Genomic DNA, 9,614 nt, shown 5'->3' with positions numbered 1-9,614 from the left:
TGAAAGAGGCAGAGAGCTGGAAAGAGCAACTGAAAGAAAAGAGCCACGTTGGAGCGGAACTCTCTCTTAGATTAGCCAGAACTATCGAGAAAAGCCAGGCTTTCTGCGAATCCAGCTCCGTGGAACACCCCTCAGGACTTCCAAAACTTCCAGACTTCCAAACTGGGTTTCAGTTCCTGCTCTTTATTCTTTCATCAGTTTTATGAACCATGTGGTGCTGTGGCTTAGTTGGTCAAAGTGCCTGTCTAGTAAACAGGAGATCCTGGGTTCAAATCCCAGCAGTGCCTGTGGGCCTTCAAAGCTAGCTATGACTTAGCATATAAAACAGATTATTATCAGCTTTCTACTAAATCCTTTTCACTGGTCCACTTAAAGCTGTCGTCGGCAACTTTTTTTTAGTCATATTAGCTTGAACTGTCATGGGATTCTGGAAGTAGAATATTAAATAGGCTGTTTAGGAAAAATCCCGAATTCTGTAGCTCCCTCTGAAGCCTGTAATCGTGCCTGCAAAAATCGAGCGCTCCCGGCTGTTTTTAACCAATCACGTTAGGTTTATTATTTATCTATTATCTGAGCAGAACAGTCACCAACCACGTCTTCCATGCTGAGCGTGAGTCTGCCCCCAGCTTGTGTGCGCGCACACTGGTGTGAACTCACGTGCACAACCTCGTCCACAGAGGGGGAGGGACTTGAAAGTCGTATCAGTTCGAATTTTCCGACTTTAGACTCGGAATTTTGAAAACCTGCCAACGGCAGCTTTAATGAAAGTGCGTATAAATAGCACACACTTTTTAAAGTCTCATTTATGCCTATTTTATACTTTCAGAGTGTAATTTTCCTCTGTTCACATAACAAGTCAAATGGTTAGGGTACAGTACGGTGGAGGTTCTCCTCCTGTCACACTACATAACATCAAAATGAACGTACAAACTGTGTAATAGTCAGAGTTAGAGTAAAAGCTGAGGGCAGGACGTCATTTCCTTTAAATATGTAGCGGAAAATAATACGCAAAAGCATAAAAAAGCCTTGTAAAAACACAGTAAATGACTTGGCGTGTAATAAGTACACCGCTTCATGAGATCTGGCTGTAACTGGTGAAAGTGACTTCCTCATGAACAGCAGGGTCTGAGTTGAAAACCCAACAATATCTGCAAAATATGATGAAGTTTTGAACCAATTGGAGGCACTTCTACTCATGGCTTTAACTATTCTTGAGGTACAGAATCACAAAAACTACTTCCTGAAGTGGATCCAGTTCCTGCTCTTTATTCTTTCATCAGTTTTATGAACCATGTGGCGCTGTGGCTTAGTTGGTCAAAGTGCCTGTCTAGTAAACAGCAGATCCTTGGTTCAAATCCCAGCAGTGCCTGTGGTCAATCAGAGCTAGCTATGACTTAGCATGAAAAACTAGTTGTTATCAGGGTTCTACAGAATGCTTTGCATTGTTGGTCTTGATCAAATGATGGACCTTTCAATGAGCATCATGGTTATTTTGAGTCTGTTCTTTGGTCAGACTTGATAAAAAAAATTTTTTGAAGGAAAACCTTGTTTCCTGAGGTGGATCCAGTTCCTGCTCTTTATTCTTTCATCAGTTTTATGAACCATGTGGCCCTGTGGCTTAGTTGGTCAAAGTGCCTGTCTAGTGTAAAAATTGGCTTTGTTCTTAGACATTATGAATGAAATAGTCTCAGTACTTTTCCATGATGACCTAAAGTGATCCTAGCCTGGCTCTCACGCAGACCCTTCGTGCTTCGTGCATCTTCGTTACACTTCGTGAGCTCGCTCGAGGGTCTGGGAGCGCCTTGTTGAGCCCGAAGTCCCCGGTTACCCCATAACCGGGCCAATCACAATCGTGGGGCGGGGTGTTAACAGGTATGACGTAGCATCCGGCGCGACAACGAACACAGTCAAACCACAGCCATTATAACGAATTCTATTATAGAATCTGTGGTCACAGCCATTGCCGGACGATTAGCTGCTGCTAGCTCCTGCTTTGCTCGCTGCTGTTGTGTTTTGTTTATTTTCCACCACAGACCGAAAGACTGGTCGCGCTCCAACGCGTCACGTCCGCTTTCGATATGATTGGTCGAAGTAGTACGTGACACACACATTGAATTCTCCAATCAGGTTCGAGAGGTTTTTGAATACAATCCCCGCCTACTCACAGCAGAAAACAGCTAGGCAACCGACACAATTCCAGATGGATGAGAAACATCCATCTGCGTGAGAACCAGGTTAAAGTGATCCAGGAGTAGGGAGACAAAACAATTGGGAAAGCAAGGGCAGATTCACACGTACACATTGTTTTGGGCTGATCCAGAGAATATGACGAAGCATGTTGGACCTACTCATGTCCAATCATACTCGGTCGAGTGTGAGTCCAACCTATGAGGCTATAAATACAAATGATAACCGGAAGTCGAGGTGCAGTCTGACGGACTTCCTGCGGGATATGATATGCTTTGACATACTGGTGACCTCTCCTTCAGAGATTAGTTCCGGATCAGAATGCTGAACAGACGTTCAGCCAAGAGGAGAACCGAGCACCAAGCAGTGACAGGATTGGTCCAGAAGAGACAACACGACATCATAAAAAATTGTATTTGTTCATCTGTTGTATTTCATGTAATCATTAAGCTGATCAATCATTTTGTGGGTATAAATCAACCAATCATTAGTATGACCATTGCCAGTGGGGTGACTCGGCTGTTTGGAGCGGGACCTTAGACTTTGAAAGGTAATGAGTTGGTCGGTCGCCAAGTGGAACTGGGGCCATAGGAGAATTTTTCCCGGTTCAGCCATCGGGTTCTCGCTCCTATTCGCTGCGAACGGTGGACGAGCCTGCTGGTAATGTAATTGCCTTATGCAATGTTTGAGTGTGATTAGGTTAGAAATTATGTGATAATTTTTGATAAATCAGTGTTGTGTGTTGTGATGGTGCTTATGGGGGAGCAAGGCCTTGTGAACCACATAGAGTTTTAGGCCATTATGAACAAAGAGTCCACACAGAGGATGGGTTTGGGGCCACATACACACAATACATATAGCGAAATATTATTTTCTACATATAATCTATTAAGAAATGTGCTCATTTGCGGAGTTATTATCAGTTGAGTGAGGAAGGTTTTAAACTTACTAGAAAAGAGTCTCTATTTCTAGAATCTTGATCAATACTCCTGATATAGAAGGTTTTTTGCTAACGCATTAGAATTGTTTTCTACCATTTCCACATGCCTGTGCAATGAAGACTTGCTTGCTGCTGTAATTGCTGCAGCAATCTCCAACATGGAGATGAATGAATATTGTAGTGGTTTGGAGCCGGCATATATGGAAAGGTATTTGGCGTTAGTTGAGAAATACATTGGGCGTGACCCATACTTAATGAAAATGTCCGAATCTTCGCAAGACCGGAACGATTTGCCGAATATACAGGCTGTGGACATAACGAGCTGCCTGGTTCTTCAGACTTCTTACTACACCAAGCAACAGTTGAAGGCCCACAAAAGTTTGGAGGCATACAACTATTACCACAGTGTGTTTTGGTGTTGGCCAGGGTAAGCTTGTTTTCTGTGTTGTTTATGGTGCATTGTCCCAATGGAAAATGCAGTGTGTAGTGCAGGGCTGGGCAGTAAAGCAGAACTTAACATGTTGAATGCCGAGCTGTGAATGTTGGCACTCAAATAACAATCAAAAATGTTTATGTTTTAATAAAATGCCGAAATCCAAATATCCAAATGCTGACATTGTGTCTTTGTTAGCCTAATGCACAAGGCAGAGAGAGAGAGAGCGATTCTGTTGTCAAGAACTTGGGAGCTAATGTGCCCTGTTAGCACTTAAGCACTTCGTGGATACTACTGAAACGTGAAGATTGTGACGACATGACAAATTTGTTTTGTTTAGATCAACCACTCTCAGAGATCGCATGAAACACTGATGACGGTGTCTTAGCTCTGTGTTTTGGTAACCCAGCTTGACCGTCGGAGCCCAGTCCACTGACTCAGTAGCCAACAACGCACTGGGGCAGCCTTCAAAACAAAGCCCAAACGTAGCCCGTATGACATTACTGTTGATTGGCATTTAACAACATAATACTTTACTGCACTACAACTAAACAGTTAGATTTCGCACATACCTTTGACCAAGTGGTCACCGCAGACACGAGCATTTGCAGATTCAGCCCCTCCAGTCTGTAAACGTAGGTTAGCTATCCACTTTTTGCGGCGTTGTTCTGTGAGTTTTTTTTCCATTTCTCACCTCTATGGGCGATTACCTTAGGTACTCGATAGTAACCCTTTCCCTTCTCTCGGTTAGACCGATTGCTACATCCAAAAACGGCACAAAACTGAGGCATTTTGGGCAAAAAAGTGGCAGACAAAACACAGTGTTTTCAATGGGATCCAGCTTCAGTTGCCCACCACTTAGGTTCGCGCGCTTAGAAAATACGGAAGTGAAGTCAAGTGTGTTATAAATTGGCTTTATTCTTAGACTTTATGTATTCATATTCTGTAGTTCTCTAGATAATCTATGTTCCTAGGTTGTACGTTACACTCTGCTCATACAACGCAAATGTATGTCCGAGACTTTAAGATGACGTAGCGGGATAAAATAACTGGGTCAGATAAAGCGTCTCTTAGGACAGATAGGTCTGGTACAGTAGATGCACGCCTGAAACAACACTCACACACACATCGCTTATCACATCCAAAGAACATGACAAAGACGGTGGATGGCCTGCTCACAGCATGAGTAAATATTCAATGATGCGTCGTCAAATGTAGGTACAACCTCTGTGAGATAAGGGTGAACATAAATATGAAATGTGTCCAGATATCGGGGCGCTCTCTGATGTAGGCCCTGCGAGGGCTCTATCTCTCCGAGTTCAGCACGGCTAAACTTCACATGTGACCACGAATAAATACTTTGTTTAACTTAAGATTCCTCCAGCTTGTTCTTGGGCTTCCAATATAAAGAATCTGGTCTAACAGATGGTGCCGTGACCCCGTGAATTGGACTGACTCCGAGGAAGGACTGCTGGAGCTGATTGAGGGGGTCACTTTGTTCAGACAACTTGAGGGGCCCGAGAAAAAAGGTGAGCAGAAAAACCTCTTATATATGAGTATATGTGAAATTTCTGCACATTGGACAAGCTAAATTAGGTTGTCTGAATTAAGATGTCCCCTGATCAGTAAAAATCAAAGTATAAATTTACTGTCTGATGGTCACATTGAATGCTGATATGTAAAGTATAAACACATTTGAAAACATTGGAATATGTCGCAAAAAATGATCAATGAGTGGAAAACATGTAAATCCCGCTCTTTGGGATCGGCATTATTTGACACCTTGACTAGATGGCAGAAAAAAGCAGAAATATTTCTGGCAAAAGTTAAATTCTCTATTCAGAGACAGTCCTCTGCACAACTACCACATCAAATGCCAGTCAAGACGTTATCTTCTCCAGAGACACATCCTACTACACAAGAAGATAAGATGCCTCCGTCCAACATAACTGACACATTTGAATCACGGTCAAAAGAAACCCAATCACGGGAAGCACCATCTGAACCTATCTACATGAATAGATCAGGGGCTGCAAATGGTGGTCCCTCAGTAAATAGCCTGACTTCTGTGTTTGAGCAAAACAGACCGAGTGAGTGGACAAATCGTACTGAACATGTCCCTGCTCAGAAACCAGATAGTGGTAATGTTCACTCTCGCACAGACATCCACCGCAGTCATCATCAGATGCCATTGGTAATGGCATCTACAGGTGATGGTCGCACTACTACCACGTATAATCCATTTTCCTTGCAGGACACTGTAATGATTAAATCCCAGTTACCAGACATAAATAAAGGGGGCACACCATGGATTAAGGCATTTCTAGAAGCATGTGCTGGAATAGTTCCAGCCCTAGGTGATTTCAGACGAGTATTTGCCTCATGCACGTCATTGGGCATGTTGAAAGAAATTGAGCAACGCTGCCAAACTGATACGGCCCTAGACAGTATGCCCCTACATCAGCTTGTGTACTTGTTATGGCCACTAATACGAGAAAAGTTCCCTGTACACATGAGGTCAGCTGAACTGTGTCGACTACCACCGAATGGAGATGAGAGAGGGGCAGCCTATTTACTCCGGGTAAGAGAGCTATGGCAGGATAGAACTGGTGAAGATCCGGCCGTAAGTGAAACCATTGAGATGCTATTTAGAGGAGCTGTGGAAGGATCACTGTCTCCCTCTGTGCAATCTACGCTGAAACAAGTGGTTGGATTAACAAACTTGACATATGCATTATGGGCTGCCCATGTCACTCAATACATTGATAATGAAATCGAAGAACGGGAACAAGAGAAAAAGGAATTAATTTCCTTGCAGGTACAAGTGGCAAAATCACAATTGAAAGAAATAAGAGAAAAGGTAAATCATAACAAGACTTATGTTAAACAAATATCTCAGCAGGCCCCTCCTCCTGCTATGCAATCACACCATCCACCTGCTTCTTATGGGCCATACCCATACCCACCTCCAGAAATAGGGGAAGAGGAAACCACCACAACAGGGTCAAACTCACCCGAAGAAGTAATGATCGATGCTATCAATGCAGGGGCTACAGCCATGGGGCCAAACAAGGTCGGGCCCAACAGTACGCACACCAAGTACGGGGGATTCCTCAGTATGATTACAATACTTACCCTCCTCCAAAACAGGATCCTCGTCAAGCCCCTCCCCACCCCTACCCAAACCAGAATTCTTGGCATCAGGCCTCTGGCTCCCATCGAATGCTACAATAGGGCGTCCCAGGACTTAATAAAATCTTGTGCTTAGAGGTAGAGTTGGATGTCTCGAGACCGGTCTTGGTCTCGAGACCACTTTTACGTGTTCTCGGTCTTGTCACAGTCTCGACCGTCTTTGGTCTTGGTCTTGTCTTGGTCTCGGATCCCTCGGTCTTGTCTTGGTCTCACTGTCTTGGTCTCGGGAGATTTGCAACAAATAATGTCCATGATACAAAACATAACATTCGATAATGCAACATTAAATTATTTCGCCTTTCACGCCTTTCAAATGCAACCAATCAATGACATGCATGTATTTTGTTGTGATTAAGAAAATGGCGCTCATCCAATCAAAAGACGCAAGTGTAGAGCCAGCGCAAAACTTTAGGTTTACGTCGTAGCTCAGTCTCAGTCAGACCTAGTAGCATAACAATAATGTCAACGAATTCCGGCATCATCAAATTTGCATTTACGGACCATAAAGACATTTGCAGTTTTGCAAAGTGTCTCTCACCGAAACAGCCGGGCCGGGACCACATCAATGTTCACCAGACACCTGGAGAGGTAAGCTAGCTAGTTGGTACTGGCTCCAAACTCTTTATCCGTACCAATCTCACATGACCAGATCATGCATGTGCTAGTATTATTTATCATGACATGCTCTTCTTACACGCGCGGTATAAATTATTTAGGGACGGATATTTTTTTGCAAGCTTCAGTTCTTTGCAGACTTACTGAAACATTTTTGGCTAAGAGTGTAACTACATGCTAAGTACAGGTAGTTAACTTATCAGTGGCTCTTGGCTACTTAACAGTTTTCACCAACGTTAGATATTTTGGCGAATTCATTGAGTAGAAATACTGTATATCAAAACCGTGTCTGTGAGCACTTTAAGGCCTGGTACCATGTGGTTTGTTGTTGATTTTGGCATAATATGGTTGCTGACACGCAAGGAAGGATGAGCCATTTGGGTGCCACGACACTGCTAGGTTAGCACTAGCGGCATTCTCGCCGATGAAGCCAGATATCAGAGCAGCTGTTTTCGACTGACATTGTGTCATAAAAGCTGTGAGGTAAAAACGTCCTAAAACCAGAGACACTTATGAAGGAGAAAGTACAATTTGACATGTTGATTGTTTAGCGACAGCTCGAAACTCCTTGCAACGAGTTTGATTCACACGCCGCAACTCCTCTACCACTGTCTCGTCATGAATCTTGAGTTTGAATTGGCCTGAGCATAATTGCAACTGACACCCATTCTACAAAATGTACAATCATGTTTGACGTGGTTATGGTGGTTAGGCGTCTTGTCCTGTGTTAACTGTAACCAGTCCAGCGTGTAGGGCTACCACAGCATGTTATTATTAGATAGGTAGATAGGTGGATGGATGGATGGATGGATGGATGAATGGATGGATAGATAGATAGATAGATAGATAGATAGATAGATAGATAGATAGATAGATAGATAGAGTAATGTATTTATCTATCTTTCTCTTTCTATCTATCTATCTATCTATCTATTATGGGACACAATTCTATTGTATAGTAACTTAAGACTTTTTTGAATATGTATATATTTTTCTTTCATTTCTTGTCATTAGCTGTGTCTGATTGCTGGCTGACACATAAGGAGGCTTAATGCAATGTGAAAAAATAATGTCACACTGGATTGGATGAGGTTATTTTGTATGTAAAGACCTGCACTCATTGATAGATTTAAAATTACTGCATTTGTAAGATACAGTAGTTTGTTGTGGTTGAATAGAAACAGATGACTTACAGATTCTTTTCCCCCTATGTTGTAGGTACTTGGAGTACAAATCTCTGCATTGTTCTGTCTGTAGTTGAAATAATACCTTCTTAAATTGAATTTAAACTGGGACTGAACCTCTTACCCCAGTATGCTGCTTTTATTCAATTGATGCAAGTTATGGTGTAACACTAGTTCACTAGCTGTTTTTTTTTTTTTTTTTTTTGGTCTCGGTCTCGGTCTCGTCTCGACTTTGTCTTGGTCTTGACTCAGTCTGTCTTGGCCTTGGTCTCGTCTTGGTCTCAGTCTTGATACCCTCTGGTCTTGGTAGTGTCTTGGTCTCGGTTTAGGCGGTCTTGACTACAAGTCTACTTAGAGGTGTGTTAATACTTCATTGGTTAGAATTTACAGAGCTGTGATGTGCATTGTTGTCTATGAATAGATCCGATTGGAAGCATCTGGTTAGGGCAAAAGTTGGGGCAACACCTTTAGCTTGAGTCACATCAAAACAGGTTGAGCATTAACCTAGCTCTAAATTAACAATAAAATAGCATTTATGGCATTAGCAATAAAACTAATATCAATCTAACTCCAAACTAACAATCACAAGAGCAAGAGCAACAAGCCAAATTAACCTAGCATCAAAGTAACATCTTTTATTATTTTTTTTCCCAAAGGTTCATTGACAGAAGTTAATAAAAAAAATTTTCACACAGATTAAAAGCTCCAAACACTTTTTCAGATGACTGATAACCTCCAAGCTGCTCCATAATGTTATTAGTTGTTCTCTTTGTCATAAAATACTATCACCCTAAGAGTGCCTCATCTCAATCCTGCTTCTTCTTCTCTCATTCAGCCTGAGAGCGAGGACAGTCCAAACAATACGTTTATCTACAGACTCTGAGTGATCATTGGCCGGTACTTTAAGAGTACAAGAACTACATCTAGTTATTTTAACATGAATATGATTAGGAGAGATACCAAAGTACTTAGATAAACTGAAAACAGCTTTTCAATGCAAGAATCACAGTGAAGAGATAAGAAGCAATAAAATGTCCAAAATAAATCCAGGAAAACAAGACAT

At 42.2% G+C, this 9,614-nt stretch overlaps 2 non-coding genes across 2 annotated transcripts; both read left to right on the top strand.

The window, feature by feature from the left end:
• The first annotated feature begins 213 nt into the window (after positions 1-213).
• trnat-agu (transfer RNA threonine (anticodon AGU)) lies at positions 214-287 on the top strand. The gene has a single exon. It is a non-coding gene; the product is annotated as a tRNA-Thr (tRNA).
• Positions 288-1,295: 1,008 nt separating this feature from the next.
• trnat-agu (transfer RNA threonine (anticodon AGU)) lies at positions 1,296-1,369 on the top strand. The gene has a single exon. It is a non-coding gene; the product is annotated as a tRNA-Thr (tRNA).
• The last annotated feature ends 8,245 nt before the right edge of the window (positions 1,370-9,614 follow it).

This window comes from Odontesthes bonariensis, chromosome 11 (assembly GCF_027942865.1).
Source record: "Odontesthes bonariensis isolate fOdoBon6 chromosome 11, fOdoBon6.hap1, whole genome shotgun sequence".
Lineage (NCBI taxonomy): Eukaryota > Metazoa > Chordata > Actinopteri > Atheriniformes > Atherinopsidae > Odontesthes > Odontesthes bonariensis.
Note: the sequence above shows the minus strand (reverse complement) of the source record. Positions and strands in the feature narration are given on the sequence as shown.